The sequence below is a fragment of the Dendropsophus ebraccatus genome, chromosome 4 (assembly GCF_027789765.1).
Source record: "Dendropsophus ebraccatus isolate aDenEbr1 chromosome 4, aDenEbr1.pat, whole genome shotgun sequence".
In the NCBI taxonomy this organism is placed as follows: domain Eukaryota; kingdom Metazoa; phylum Chordata; class Amphibia; order Anura; family Hylidae; genus Dendropsophus; species Dendropsophus ebraccatus.
Window position 1 is genome coordinate 102,339,809 of NC_091457.1, and position 16,661 is coordinate 102,356,469.

The window sequence follows — 16,661 nt, forward strand, 5'->3', positions numbered from 1 at the left end:
TAGATGAGAAGCGTCCCCCTGTTTGCCGCGCGATGTGGCGGGTTCTCGGACACGCTGCCGGGCGCCATATTGGGAGTTAGTGTTCGGAACTTTAAGGACGGTTGAGTTGTCCTTCTTCTTGTTTTTCGCCTTCCTTATCATGGCAATGAGGTCAGGGACTCTTAGGGCCCTATTCCACGGGACAATTATCATTCAGATTATCGTTAAATCGTTTGAATCTAAACGATAATCGTTCGGTTGAAATGCCGCTAACGATGAACGACCAAACGAGAAATCGTTCATCGTTTGAAGAGACCTGGACCTATTTTTATCATTGCTCGTTCGTATATCGTTCGCAAATTTTGCCGTGAAATAATAAATCATTGGATCGTTCATTGGTCATTAGTGGGTGCGCTCAAGTGCAAATTCTATTGGCTAAACACATTGATTGACAGGGACCATCCTCCATTGTTTCTACATTTTCTATTCTATTTTTTTATTATAATTGGTAGTGGATTGATAAAAATAGGCCACAAATGTAAAATATAAAAGTGTAATATAAATGTACAAACTTTTACAACATTTGTAAATTTACAAAATTTACAAATGTAATATATTTCGGTAAAGATTGTCATAAAGTGTATTAAATTCCTTTCAACTTATCAACTTTTTAGAAAGGGCCATTTCGAGTGCGTGGTCGTCGACCGAACGTGTAGGCCGCCACAGCTAGCGCCACGTGGCAGCGATCGTTTAGGAGAGTTTTTAGAGGAGGGAAGTAATAACATATGAAGTGTTTTGGGACGAAGGTATTTATTGTAATGTTTTCCTCGTTTGGCTCGAGAAATTACATACGGTCGAAAGGGCCTTTGGTCGACTGGAAGTGTAGGCCGTCGAAGCCAGCGCCACGTGGCAGCAACAAAGGCAGCGTCATGTGGCAGCGAGCATTGTGCGAGTTTTTAGAGAAAGGAAGTTATAGCATATGAAGTGTTAGGTGGGTTAGGGCGAAAACTTTTACTGTTTTCCTCGCTTGGCTCAAGAAATTACGTACGGTGGAAAGGGCCTTTGGTCAACCGGAAGTGTAGGCCGCCGAAGCCAGCGCCACGTGGCAGCGAGCGTTGGGCAAATTTTTAGAGGAGGGGAGTTATAACATACGAAGTTTATTGAAATACTATGCAACTTCTGCTATTTTACTGGGCCACGCACCTCTCATCTCTAGTTCAGGTGTAGTTTTGCTATGGAATACAAACCCAATATGGAGACAAGAGATTCAGATTGAATTGCGTACTGAATACACCCATATGGGAGGTAGACAGGACAAAAAAAACCACCTACTTGAACGATAATCTGATGCTTTTCGTTCAGTAGAATCACTGTGAAGCGAACGATCAATGAGCTTTAAACGACCGCAAGAACGACTTGATTTAACGACCATCGCTTTGTTGAAATGTGCAAACGATCTCAAGAAACTCGCAAAGCGGTTGTTTGAGATTGTTGATCGTTAACGATAATCTGAACGATAATCGTCCGGTGGAATAGGGCCCTTAGAGAAGTCTTTTGAGGCACTTCAGGTATTCAGGTTAGCCGGTATAAGCCGATTTCAGGCTGCACTGCTCTGGAGCTCAGCTAACACACAGCCTGCTCCATGCGCGCTCAGACACGCCCCCGATTTCTTCTTACTTTGGCCCTACTCTCTCTTCTCTATCCCGTTCTCCTATTGCACTCTTTCCACCCAACCACAACACAGCACACGTGCTGGTTAGGAAGTTAGTCCCTTGGGTGACGCAGCTCAGATAGCTCTTTTCAATGGCTCTACCCGGGCCCTGGCCCCCGCCTGGGCCCCTCTGCAAGTTGGTTCTTAGTCAGTACCCCGCATGGGAAGGACGCAGAACAAACAGCTCACACAACCCTTTTTCTTGAAGCATCACACAAGCTGTATGATGCGTTGCTAAGCCCTTCAGGAGAGGACTAGCCTACAAATAACCTCAACCCACGCCGAGGAATAAGAGTCAGTACAGTGCAGGACAGTCTCCGCAGAAAAGCCAAAGAACTAGGAAATTATCCGGATGGAGCAAAGTTACTAGAAAGTCGATTAACTCAACTTGCAATGTAGGTGTACTTAGGAAATCCTAGCTATTCCGCTCAACCCAGATAACAGGGTCTGGGGCATGTGTCACCCATCAGTATGGTTCAGCCAAAGCTAGTGGGCAGAAGGTGGTGTAAAGACTATAGGAAAGGTCAAGCCGCAGGCACAGGTTACTTCTTCTGCTACTTATTTTACAAGTATTCTTCTAAGCACTCTAACCTCCCAGCAGAGCACATTACTAATTGAATTGAGACTCTCATGGTACCCTCCTCTCTACTACCTCAGTACAACCTTATCAACTACATCCTACTCAGCAATACAGATCTGGTGGTTCATTGTCTGCTAGGTTGTTATGTGCTGCGGTCAGCTCAGCCATTTTGTTTTCCATATGTGACATGCGGTCGCCAATTTCAGTTATATCTTTCTGCAGATTATTGCATATTTGTAGAACATCAGTGCGAATGGACTGCTTCAAGTCCTCAAACATAGATTTCATCATGCTCACTGTGATAGGGGCATCTGCACCATGTGTCATGGCTGCCGCACTTGAAATGGACCCTGGTGAGCCTGTGGGTAACTGAGTCTGGTGGGGAGACTTCCACGAAAGTGGAGTAGGGGGGAGTGAGGCTGTGTCTAGGTCCAACAGACAAACTCTAGGAGGCGAGGAGCTGCCTCCGTTGATATCTGACGCCGACATTTTGTGGCCCAGTCGCAGGGAGTTTTGCCCGTCCGTTTCTGGGCTGCTGTCAGTATGGCAGTGATAGAAGCGGGTCGGGCAATGCGGAGTGCCCACTCACCTCCTCAATTGGTGGTTCCAGAGGTGATACAGGGGCTCCGGTTAGATGAGAAGCGTCCCCCTGTTTGCCGCGCGATGTGGCGGGTTCTCGGACACGCTGCCGGGCGCCATCTTGGGAGTTAGTGTTCGGAACTTTAAGGACGGTTGAGTTGTCCTTCTTCTTGTTTTTCGCCTTCCTTATCATGGCAATGAGGTCAGGGACTCTTAGGGCCCTATTCCACGGGACAATTATCATTCAGATTATCGTTAAATCGTTTGAATCTAAACGATAATCGTTCGGTTGAAATGCCGCTAACGATGAACGACCAAACGAGAAATCGTTCATCGTTTGAAGAGACCTGGACCTATTTTTATCATTGCTCGTTCGTATATCGTTCGCAAATTTTGCCGTGAAATAATAAATCATTGGATCGTTCATTGGTCATTAGTGGGTGCGCTCAAGTGCAAATTCTATTGGCTAAACACATTGATTGACAGGGACCATCCTCCATTGTTTCTACATTTTCTATTCTATTTTTTTATTATAATTGGTAGTGGATTGATAAAAATAGGCCACAAATGTAAAATATAAAAGTGTAATATAAATGTACAAACTTTTACAACATTTGTAAATTTACAAAATTTACAAATGTAATATATTTCGGTAAAGATTGTCATAAAGTGTATTAAATTCCTTTCAACTTATCAACTTTTTAGAACATTTGTCGGAGGGAAAGGGCCATTTCGAGTGCGTGGTCGTCGACCGAACGTGTAGGCCGCCACAGCTAGCGCCACGTGGCAGCGATCGTTTAGGACTCAACTCGCAATGTAGGTGTACTTAGGAAATCCTAGCTATTCCGCTCAACCCAGATAACAGGGTCTGGGGCATGTGTCACCCATCAGTATGGTTCAGCCAAAGCTAGTGGGCAGAAGGTGGTGTAAAGACTATAGGAAAGGTCAAGCCGCAGGCACAGGTTACTTCTTCTGCTACTTATTTTACAAGTATTCTTCTAAGCACTCTAACCTCCCGGCAGAGCACATTACTAATTGAATTGAGACTCTCATGGCACCCTCCTCTCTACTACCTCAGTACAACCTTATCAACTACATCCTACTCAGCAATACAGATCTGGTGGTTCTATATATGTTTATTTTTTGGAACTGTATTAGGTGTACCTGAAGATTCGTTGTATTACCTGCCGCACATTTAAAAGTAGTAAACCAAGTCAACGTTATTACTGGGTCTGTGATTACTTGCTACCACCTGCACAGCACTTATACCGCAACCTTGGGTCATTTCCCCTATCTGTGGGTGGCGGGTCCTACGATACCATATGATACCATAGTTTTGGCATTCAAACATATAACATCCAGGGGAAAATCCGCCAAAAATTCGGAGGCCAGCTTCATATATGAAATGTCCTTCAAAATATCCTAGAACAGTAAAGGCGGTGGGTGCAGCTTACTATAATCTCCAGGCTAAGGTCACAACTAGGCAGTGACTACTCTAATCACTAAATGTCAAACAAGGAATAAAAAAAAGAAGACGCCTAGACCTCAAAGCTGGTATGGGTATGCAGATGTATACAAGAATATAGATCTGTAAAATGAAAATGCATATGTGAAAATCAAAGAAATAACAAGAATAGGAGCAGCTCACCAAAATCACAGGCAATGTACTTAAAGCGACTCTGTACCCACAATCTGACACCCCAAACCGCTTGTACCTTTAAATAGCTGCTTTTAAAGGGAACCTGTCACCCCCGGTGCTGGGGTAACAGGCTCCCGACCCCCCGCTAAAGCACCTTATACGTACCTGATCCCGCTTCTTGATCCGGTCCGGTGACGGAGGTGTCAGCGCCCAAAGCGCGCGCTCCTGAGATGACTCCAACTCTCATAGAGAATGACGGAGCGTCGGACTCACCAGTCATTCTTTATGAGCGTCGGACTCATCTCAGGAGCGCACACGCCGGGCTTCGAGTGCTGATATCTCAGTCACCCGACCGAATGAAGAAGCGGGACCCGGCGGGATCAGGAACGTATAAGGTGCTCTAGCGGGGGGTCGGGAGCCTGTCACCGGGGGTGACAGGTCCTCTTTAATCCAAGATCTGCCCTGGGTCCGTTCGGCAGGTGATGCAGTTATTGTCCTAAAAAACTAATTTTAAACTTGCAGACCAGTGCCCAATGGCCAGAGCTTAGAATGTCTATGCATCTATGCATCTCCTCATAATTAGGAATGCTCCAGGCAGATTGTCTCCTATTCATGCAAGTTTAAAAGTTGTTTCTTTTAGGACAATAACTATATCACCTGCCAAACGGACCCCAGGACAGATCTTAGATTAAAAGCAGCTATCGGAAGGTACAAGTGGTTTAAGGGGGGTTAGATTGTGGGTACAGAGTCGCTTTAATCTCTATAAAAAAAAAGATAGTTTTCATCAGGAAGACCTCTTTCTTGAGTTCCCCCTTCAGTGCATCAAGCAGAGGCCGAATCATCAGTGGAAGACTCAGAGGGAGCAGGGGAGGAAGGTACAGAGACTGGCGTAGAGACCTGAATGCTGGGCAAAGCACCTTACTGGCTTTTTACCTCTTTGAAGGCATCTGTCAGCTGAGCCTTGAACCATCCAATGAATTCACTGACTTGAGACTGGAAGCCTTTCGCTGGTGCCGAAGGGGCGCAGACATCTGAAGGATGTTCATCCAGCAGAAGTTGCTTGAAGTTGCGACTAGAGGTGATCAAACCTCGGGATTTTGCAGGTTTGATCGAACTCTAACGTTCTCAAACCTGCAGCATTTGATCAGGCGGTACTCGCCTTCCAAGCAGTACTCGGGCTGTCTCCTCCTGAATAAACAAAGTCCCCTCCAACAAGAAGTTTTGACTGTCTAAACACACTAGAACTGCTAGAGAGCCCGGTATTTGGAAGCAAGTGAGCACAACCTGTCAGGTCAGCGCTTGCTTGCTCCTCGTTCCCCCTCACAGACGGTGCTATTAAATGCACCAACAGCGAGCAGGGGATGCAGGGAGCTGCCGGACGATTTTTAGATCCTCCGGGTAGCCCATAGAAGATAGCAGCGGTATGCTATCGTCCATCGCTATTGGGATTTTGGTTCCTGCAGAAAGACAACAATCAGTCAACATTGTGCATGTTGGCTGATCACTGCCTTTCTGCATGAGCTATTACATAAAACGATTATTGGCTGATAATGGCTTTGTGTAATAGTTTCCTTACATCTAGAGGTGGCGGTCATCAGAATGTTTATCACTTTCCTGAGAATGAATAGCAAGTAGAAAACTCTGCATTGCGGGCAAGATTAGAGGCCAATTTGGGCAAAAAGGCAGGGAAAAAGCTGCTGCAGCAGGCACTTTATACAGTGATGCAGAAAACTTAATCAACCCAAATGGGCTGACTGATTCCCTTTAAGGGTGCGTTCACACCTACCGCATCCGCAGCTTATTTTTCCGCGGAAATCCGCAGGTCTGGTAGTGCAGATTTCAACCTGCGAGAAATCCGCGTATGTGTGCGTTTTGCGTTTTTTCCGCAGCAAGTTTATCGCAACTGAAATGTCCGTTTAAAATGTCTCTAATTCTAAACGGACATTTCAGTTGCGATAAACTTGCTGCAGAAAATGCACACATACGCGGATTTCTCGCAGGTTGAAATCTACACTACCAGACCTGCGGATTTCCGCGGAAAAATAAGCTGCGGATGCGGTAGGTGTGAACGCACCCTAAAGAGTTTTCTGATTAGAGGGGTTGTTGGAGAGATGACTTGGCAACAGAGAACACTGCTGATAGGTAGACTTAAAATTTTATACTTGAGGTCTTTATTAAACCCATCCTGCAGAAATTGAAGTACATCTGGAACAAATGGAGATGAAACTGAATTTAAAGTGTAACTGTCATATAAAATATTTTTGCAGAAATTAATAGTACAAGCGATTTTCTGAAACTCTGTAACAAGTTTTATTAAGCAAAAGAGTTTCCTTCTGTACTCAAAAGTCTGTTTTCTGCCACTTGTCCCAAGGCACTCCCACTGGCTCCATACCATGCTCCTGCGGATTCCACTATCCACCGGAACATATAATGGAGTCTATGGTGGAGAGGTAAGCGGGGACGAGTGGCGGATTCCATATAGAGTTTTACGAAGGAATTACTCCATGTGCATATATCCTTACAGCTTTCCCCCTCACTTCTTATCTGTTTATCAAGGCAAGGTTGTCTACATTAGCGCTATTTCATACAGAGTAAAACTGGTGGAAGATAGGGCAAAGTTAGGATGTGTTTGCTGTTTCCATTATAACCTATGGAGGGGGAAGAGCAGGCAAACGGTGCTGTTTGGAGACTGTCTGGGCATAAAAAAAAAAATGTTGGATTTACAGGTCAGACTGCTCAGTGCTGGTCTGGGAACTTGGTGAGGTAGGATTGCAGGATGGGAATGTAGAAAGGCAAATCAGCTCACCATGTGTGCAATAGTCAGTGGTGCTGGTCCTCAATTACGTCTGGAGCAGGTGGAAGGAAACAGAGATCCGGGCCATTTTCCGGTGGCAATAGGTAAAAAGTGGAAGTCCACAGCTCCAAGTAAAATATAAAGTCTTTATTTAGAAATCCTCTTAAAATCCAAACATAACAATAAAAAACACGCCGACGCGTTTCAGGACACTGGTCCCTTAATCATGGCAAATTTATACTGAATATTACAAGCTTTTATAAGAGGATATGACCAGTATGTTACAAGGGATACGCCCCCCAAAAGGGAGGAGAAAAACATCACATGATGCTAACAGGTGTGTGCTAATAGTTGAATTAAACACATTTATACAACTTATATACAATATAAATATATACAAGAGTAAATTACAAATGCAAAAAAAAAAAAAATTTACAAATACAAAAAAAAAAAAAAAAAATCTTTTTCTTTTTTTCTCTTTTTTTCCTCTTCTTACCTACAACAACCGCGCCAGTTTCCGCGTCCTAATACCCGTTCACACCACAACACTGATAATGTTTCAGGTGGACAATCATCTTCAAAAAACGGGTTTGGACAAGGAGAGCTGGGAGGAAACATCGGGCGGGGAAAACAAAACCAGAGGTGGAGGAGACGCTAACTGCCCCTGCGTCTTTGGACGTTTATAATTTGTCTGCTTGTTTTCTCACTACTGCTCAGCTAGATGTTCTTAAGTTGGGTTTGTCTTTTGTTCCAGAAAATAAGTTCAATGCAGGGGCGTAACTAGAAATGGCTGGGCCCCATAGCAAACTTTTGATTGGGGCCCCAACCCCCTCAATCGACCACTACGCCATAAACACACTCAGCTCTACACAGGTTCTGTACACCATATAAATTACAGTACAGTTATATTAAGTGACTCACAGGGGACGTCTTCTCTGATCGGAGTTCTTTCCTTTTCATCATCTTCTCCATCCGTCCTGGGCCATTATGAGAACTTCTCCGAGCCACGAATCCACAGAATCTGCCAGACAGACATATTAGACTCCTCACTCTGGCACCATCCTCATCTCTATACACACTGCACATCTGTACTGTCCCCTTTACACCCTCATTTAGTGGGTAGCCCTGACTCTATGTGACCCCCCTAATAATATATGCCCCCCTCTGTGTATTCCCTCTCCCCCCATGTTGCCCTCCTTATAGATGGCCCCCTCTCCCCCCACCCTCCCTTATAGATGGCCTCCTCTCCCCCTCCATATAGATGGCCTCCTCTCCCCCCTCCTTATAGATGGCCCCCTTTCCCCCCACCCTCCCTTATGGATGGTCCCCTCTCCCCCCACCCTCCCTTATAGATGGCCCCCTTCCCCCTCCCTCATAGATGGTCCCCTTCCCCCCTCCCTCATAGATGCCCCCCTCCTTCTCCCCACCCTCATAGATGCCCCCTCTTTCCCCCTACCCTCATAGATGCCCCCCTCCTTCTCCCCACCCTCATAGATGCCCCCTCTTTCCCCCTACCCTCATAGATGCCCCCCTCCTTCCCCCCACCCTCATAGATGCCCCCTCTTTCCCCCTACCCTCATAGATGCCCCCCTCCTTCCCCCCACCCTCATAGATGCCCCCTCTTTCCCCCTACCCTCATAGATGCCCCCCTCTTTCCCCCCACCCTCATAGATGCCCCCTCTTTCCCCCCCCACCCTCATAGATGGCCCCCTCCTTCCCCCCACCCTCATAGATGCCCCCTCTTTCCCCCTACCCTCATAGATGCCCCCCTCCTTCCCCCCACCCTCATAGATGCCCCCTCTTTCCCCCCCACCCTCATAGATGGCCCCCTCCTTCCCCCCACCCTCATAGATGCCCCCTGCTTCCCCCCACCCTCATAGATGCCCCCCTCTTTCCCCCCCCACCCTCATAGATGCCCCCCCCCTCTTTTCCCTCCCCACACCCTCATAGATGCCCCCCTTTCCCCCACCCTCATAGATGGCCCCCTTTCCCCCCACCCTCATAGATGCCCCCCTCTTTCCCCCCCCACCCTCATAGATGCCCCCCTCCACCCTCATAGATGCCCCCCTCTTTCCCCCCCCACCCTCATAGATGGCCCCCTCCTTCCCCCCACCCTCATAGATGCCCCCTGCTTCCCCCCACCCTCATAGATGCCCCCCTCTTTCCCCCCCACCCTCATAGATGCCCCCCTCTTTCTACTGGCAATCTCTCTGGTGTACATAGAAAAGCTCTTATGGAGCTAAAAAATAATCCCCATATTGTTGTCCGCCAGTCGGACAAAGGGGGGTCTGTAGTTGTGTTGGATAAATCTTTGTACACCAGGGAGGTCACCAAGATCCTTAGTGATAACACTACGTATAAAACCTTACCATTTAACCCTACGGATGTTGTGTCCCGTAAACTTACTGGGGTCTTGGATGTGGGCTTGGAGGCTGGGTTTTTGGACCAAAAACTGGTAGATTTTCTTTTTGTTAAAAATCCTTTGGTCCCCATTTTCCATGCCCTACCCAAGACCCACAAACAGACGTTTCCACCACCCCTGCGACCCATTGTTTCAGGAGTAGGCTCTGTATTGGAACATCTATGTACTTGGGTTGACGACTTACTCCAGCCCCTCGTGAAAAGGACAAATGGTTACATTAGAGACAGTAAAAGCTTACTAGCGATAGTGGAGTCTCTTCCGTGCCCTGAGGGATGTAGTTTTCTTTCCTGTGACGTTGCTGCCCTTTACCCAAGTATTCCCCACGATAAGGCCCTTCTAGCTTTACGCTATCATATGCAAAAATACAGTAATTACAGTCAGGGCCTCCAAGAGTATATTATTTATGTGGTGGAATTTTTGCTTTCTCACAATTTTTTTCGTTTTGGTGATCAGTTTTATGTTCAGATTGTCGGCTGCCCTATGGGAGCTAAATTCTCCCCTTCTTTAGCCAATCTGTATGTGTCCTACTGGGAGGAGGTCGTCATATACAATACCAACAATCCCTTTCTACAGTATATCTCCTGGTACGGGAGGTATATAGACGACCTCCTCCTAGTGTGGACAGGTACGGCTGGTGATGCTCATGATTTTGTTACATTCCTTAATACCAACAGTTTGAATTTAAAGTTCACTTTTCAGTTTGATTCAGAAAAAATGTCTTTTTTGGATGTTCTGTTGTTTTTTCAGGGAGGTAAGATACACAGTAGCCTATATCGCAAACCCAGTGCGGGCAATGGCCTTCTGCATGCATCTAGCCACCATCCACCCCATGTTGTTGAAAATTTACCCATTGGGGAATTTATAAGGACCATTCGGAGTTGTTCCGATCGTTCCTTATATGATTCAGCCTGTAGGGATCTTACGTATCGCCTCAAGTCCAGGGGTTACACCATGTCTACAATTAATAGAGCTAAAGCCATAGCTGAGAAAAACACCAGATCGTTTCACTTACAGGATAGAGCTACACGCAGTAAACACCTCTCTAGCCCTTCCCATAACATGCCCTCCTTGGTATTTTCTACACCATTTAGCCCACAATATAAAACCATTTGCAACATTGTTCGTAAATATATACCTTTGTTATATCAGGATGCTACATGCGAAACCATTCTATCTACAGGGATTAAATGTGTAGCTCGTAGAGGGGTTACTTTGGGCAATGTACTTTCGCCGAGTGTACTTCCAGAGAACAAGCCAGTCAGCCAAACATGGTTACATATTCTAGGCTGCCATAAGTGTGCTTTATCTCGTTGTCCCTTATGTCGTTTTATTACTAATCAGTCTGTTTTTTGTTCTATTGCAACCGGCATTTCTTACCCTATTAAATCCTTTCTCAATTGCAATTCTACCTTTGTGATCTATCTGGCGGAATGTAGACAATGTCGATTGCAATATGTGGGTTCCACAAAACGTAAGCTACAAACCAGATTTGAAAAAAAAGGGGTAGAGGTCTGCTGCACCTGCTCCGTAGAATAGGATCCACCCTTTTCGAGTGCACTACTCTCCCAGCGCTAAGGGATAATATAAATAAGAAATATACCAGTATAGTAGGCTCTCCAGAAGTGGGTGATCTAATAGTAATAATATGATAATGTATGGCTAAAATGACAATTGTACGTCCAAATGACTAGATATCAATATTTAGTACTTAAATTTATTAACAACAACAGTCTAGATGTATATGTGAAACAAAATAGAATAAAATAAAATAAAATAAATATACATATATAAATCTAATAAAACGTCAACATGGACAGTAAAATTATGTACTCAATAAATAAGAGCCAAGTGATGAGTGCTGCGCCGGGCCCAGCGCAGACACCCCACTTAAATAAGAAAGTAGTAGTCCCGAATATCTGTATTTGACCTAGGTTCGTATCGTTTGTTGAGCCGTTGCACTTATATTTTAGATGGATAGTTCTCCTTTAGATTTAAAATCGTGAGAATAAAAGTCAAGTAAATGGTGGTGGAATGTCCACCTCTCACCCTGTTAGTTATATCATCCGAGGTCAGATGTGATGTGGTGGTAATAATCCATACCCAGTCTATACGATCGGCTTGGGAGCTGTGCAATCGCGGTCTAATACAGCATGATGTGCTGTCCTGCGTTGTTGTGGCGTCCGCGTGGATGAGAGCGCGCGCTCTTACCGGCTGCCGTTGTATAGGATGTCAAGCGGGTATGGCTCCGGTTCGGGATCTACACTTTAAAATAAGATATTTATAAAAGGCTCTGTTATCCTTGATTAAAAACCAGATTTGCTGAACATCTTTCTGATGCGGTTTCTGTACGTACTCGCACATTCAGCAAGTCTATGTCTGGTTTGTCCAAGCATTTTGCTGAAGTGCATGGGGGCGTGTGCAGTAGTCTGTCCATGTGTGCTATCGAGCAAGTCCGTCCACCCTTGAGAGGTGGGGACCTTGTTCACACACTGAGAAAGCGAGAGGCGTTTTGGATTTTGCGGTTATGTACACGCATTCCCCAGGGTCTTAATTACAGAAATGATCTCTCCTTCATTTATTAGACCACTTTTTTTTTTAAAGAAAAAAAAAAGAAAGGGAAAATAGGAAAGAGGAAAAAAAGAGAAAAAAAGAAAAAGATTTTTTTTTTTTTTTTGTATTTGTAATTTACTCTTGTATATATTTATATTGTATATAAGTTGTATAAATGTGTTTAATTCAACTATTAGCACACACCTGTTAGCATCATGTGATGTTTTTCTCCTCCCGTTTGGGGGGCGTATCCCTTGTAACATACTGGTCATATCCTCTTATAAAAGCTTGTAATATTCAGTATAAATTTGCCATGATTAAGGGACCAGTGTCCTGAAACGCGGCGGCGTGTTTTTTATTGTTATGTTTGGATTTTAAGAGGATTTCTAAATAAAGACTTTATATTTTACTTGGAGCTGTGGACTTCCACTTTTTAGGATTGCAGGATGTTGTGCTGTGCTGGCTCCTTCACACAGGCTGTTTATTTTCTCTCCCTAATCACCCCCTCCACCTTAATGAACACAGAAAATAGAACAGAGAAGATGATGTAGTAAGCTGCTACCATATAGTCTGTTTGGACCTTGACTGAGAAATTGTAGCGATGTTGAAAATAAAGTAATGCCAATCTTACAGACTTCAGTTCCTTCAGGTTTGAGAAAAGGTTCTGATCTGAATGGTTCAACTAGTTTTGTATCCACATATTATCTACATGGGTACCTCAAACCCAAGATGATGCATCTGATGTGACCATCTGGCCCTTTATATTCAGATCCTGTGCTTCATCATCAATTTCAGTCACCACTGAAAATCTTAAGATTGATGCAGGGTGGATCATCTGATGTAGCCCAAGGGGATGCTTAAACATTTGGGCGCAGGATGTCTGATTGTAGCTTTCTCACATCAGCATCAAAAGTGCATCAAAAAGGACAAGATGTCTAGAATTCTCATAGCCCTTCGGACTGACAGGAGAGGATATAGAATGACATATTAGACTAAATGAGTTTGAGAATTTTCTCTGGCAGAATAAAACCAAGACACTCGATTCTGTGTAAGAGAATTAGCTGTGATTATTGGAAATTCATTCGAAATATGTAATTGTCTAAGACTTCCAGTCTATGTTCAGTCTCACCACTGTATGTTGTGGGGAGAAGGTAAGGGAATCTGTAAGGTCCATATGAGGTACAGAGCGTCAGACACAGGCAGAGATTATTCAAGCAAAGTATAAAGGACAATTAAGAGATTGTGGGGTCCACCCTTCGCAGCAGGCCCCTTGCTTGTTATGAATACAGACGCAGGTACGGCACAGGACCCTCGGCTCTATTCATTCCTATGGAGCTGCCGGGAAGTGCTTACTTAGCTCTTTCTGGCTGCTCCATAGAAATGAATAGAGCCACACACGGGTCCTGTGCTGTACCCGCAGCAGTATTCATAACAAAGAAGCCAGGGGCCCAATACAATGATGACTGGGGGGGGGAAACGATAAAATTCCATTTAGGGTATAGTGGACGGCAGGACCACCAGCACCTCAAAGTAGCGTGACAGCTGTTTTGCGTGCGTCAACAGGCTTCTACAGACGCCTGACGCACACAAAGAGGATTTTTGTACTCACCGTAAAATCCCTTTCTTGTGGCTTCATTGGGGGACACAGCACATGTGGGTATATGCTACTGCCACTAGGAGGCGACACTAGACAGAAGTGACTCCGCCTGGCAGTCTATACCCCTCCTACAGGCACCAGGCTAACTCAGTTTAGTCACAAGCAGTAGAAAGTAGTAACCAAAACAGGTAAAAAAAAAAACAAAAAAAAAACAGGCTGGTCCCGGGAACGAACACCCAAGAATAGAACAAGCCCCGGGAGCAGCAACCTCAAAATAATAGGGTGGGAGCTGTGTCCCCCAATGAAGCCACAAGAAAGGGATTTTATGGAGTACAAAAATCCTCTTTTCTTGTGCCTGTCATTGGGGGACACCGCACATGTGGGACGTACAAAAGCAGTCCCAGAGGGTGGGGAAAGAAGATGACAATCCCTATACGGACACTAGACTAAAACTGAGTTAGCCTGGTGCCTGTAGGAGGGGTATAGACTGGCAGGCGGAGTAACTTCTTCTGTCTAGTGTCGCCTCCTAGTGGCAGTAGCCTATACCCACATGTGCTGTGTCCCCCAATGACAGGCACAAGAAACAGCTGTCACGCTACCCAAGGTCCTGGCGTCCACTATACCCTAAATGGAATTTTAATGGATCTACAATAAAAGTGAAGTTTTATGGTGAGTGCCCCCCACAATATTCTTTTTTTTTTATATGGGCAGATTACCTATAAACTACAGCAAAATCCAGACTCTACAAGGGTTGATTAAATCATTAATGGGATTATCCAGCACTACAAAAACATGGCTACTTTCTTAAAGAGACAGCACCACTTTTGCCTCCAGTTTGGGTGGGGTTTTGCAACTTAGTTTCTTGCAAACCACTAATGAGCTAGGGACAAGAATTGTGTTTTGTTTGGTAGAAAGTGGCCATGTTTTTGTAGAGCTGGATAAATCCTTAAGTTGCCTTTTACCAATCAGAGGGTTTAAAGGAGAAGTCCGGCCAAAATTTATTTTTTATATGTTATTACTTATGTAAAGTTGGACACTGCTGGAAACTCCATTGGAATTACAATGGATGTGTGTATGTAATGTAATGTACTGTACTTTGCGATTGAATACATTTATGGAATACTTTGGGGAGTAAGTGTCCTTGCTTCCCAGAGTATCCCATAAATGTATTTATTCAATGAATACATTTGCAGGGCACCGAGCAGGAAGGGAGAGAAGTGCCCTCTACCTCCCCCCCCCTTGCTCGGTGCTAGGAACATATACAAAGTACTACTCCCCCATTATCTGCAGATAATGGGGGAGTAGTACCTGTGCTATCTTATCGCCGCCGCCGCTCATAGAGGTGCCGCTCACAGAAGTGCCCTCTCCTCCTCCGCTCCCCTACTCCTCCCGGCTTGAAACACTATGGTCGCGCTGACTCCCCGCCGCCACTCACACTATCCGGCCAGCCGCCGCTCTCTGTACCTGCAGGTCGGCCGCGTCAGCCCTCACCCACTCCGGCCGGCAGCACGGCGCTCCTGATGCTTCCTGGTGTCCCAGGCCAGGGTGGGTGAGGGCTCACGCGGCCGGCCTGCAGGTAGAGAGTGGCGGCTGGCCGGATAGTGTGAGTGGCGGCGGGGAGTCAGCGCAACCGTAGTGTTTCAAGCCGGGAGGAGGAGGGGAGCGGAGGAGGAGAGGGCACTTCTGTGAGCGACAGCGGCGATAAGATAGCACAGGCACTACTCCCCCACTATCTGCAGATAATGGGGGAGTAGTACTTTGTATATGTTCCCAGCACCGAGCAAGGAGGAGGGAGGTAGATGCCACTTCTCCCCCTCCCTGCTCGGTGCCCTGCTAATGTAGATTTACGGGATACTTTGGGGAGCAAGGACACTTACTCCCCAAAGTATTCCATAAATGTATTCAATCGCAAAGTACAGTACATTACATACACACATCCATTGTAATTCCAATGGAGTGTCCAGCAGGGGCACACTATATATAGAAGTCAATGGTTCTCATTGACTTCTATATATAGAGCGCCCCCTGCTGGACACGCCATAGGAATTACACCATTCGTCGTGACGTCATTGGTTCTGAGAGAATTCTAACACTTCCTGATACACTAAATTAAGGGAAACAGCAGTATTTGAGCATTTCCCATAATTAATGTACATTAGAAAATTGTATAACTTTCCATAAGTAATAACATATAAAAAATAAATTTTGGCCGGACTTCTCCTTTAACTTTGTAGAGGGGTTTTTTTTTTTTGGACACATACAACTGTACTTAACTAAGCTGCAGACCATACGCAAGTTGAGCGATAGGTTGTAGCGACGGCCTCTTCCAGAAGCCTTACCCCTTAAGAAGCAGCTATGTTTCAGGTATCAGTGTGCCCTTACTGTAGGGCTACTTGATCCCCCAATAGTGTTGCCAAGATCTAAAGATTTTTAAGTTCTAGTACAGGCTACCTGGGACTTACCATGTGGTGGGGGAACAAGACAGTGTAGGAAAATACAAATAAACCTCTCATTCTGACCTAGTAATGGCCATTGCTGACTGCTCCTGTACACTATGGGAGTCCCTTATTCAGCTCATAAAAGGTACAGTAAAGTGCTGGCTTTGGCGAAACTAGTTGCACTGGTTCATCTGCCATCTCTCAGCAGTCACCTGAGGGGCAAGCAACTTTTAAATGCAGACATGTGGCTCTGCAGTGTGTAGTGGTGTCCACTGGGCATATTCACAAACTGAGAAGAAAAAAAAACTGCAAAGGTTCACAAAATTCACAAGATTCTGAGGGTATTTTTCAAGTCATGTGTAAACAGCACAC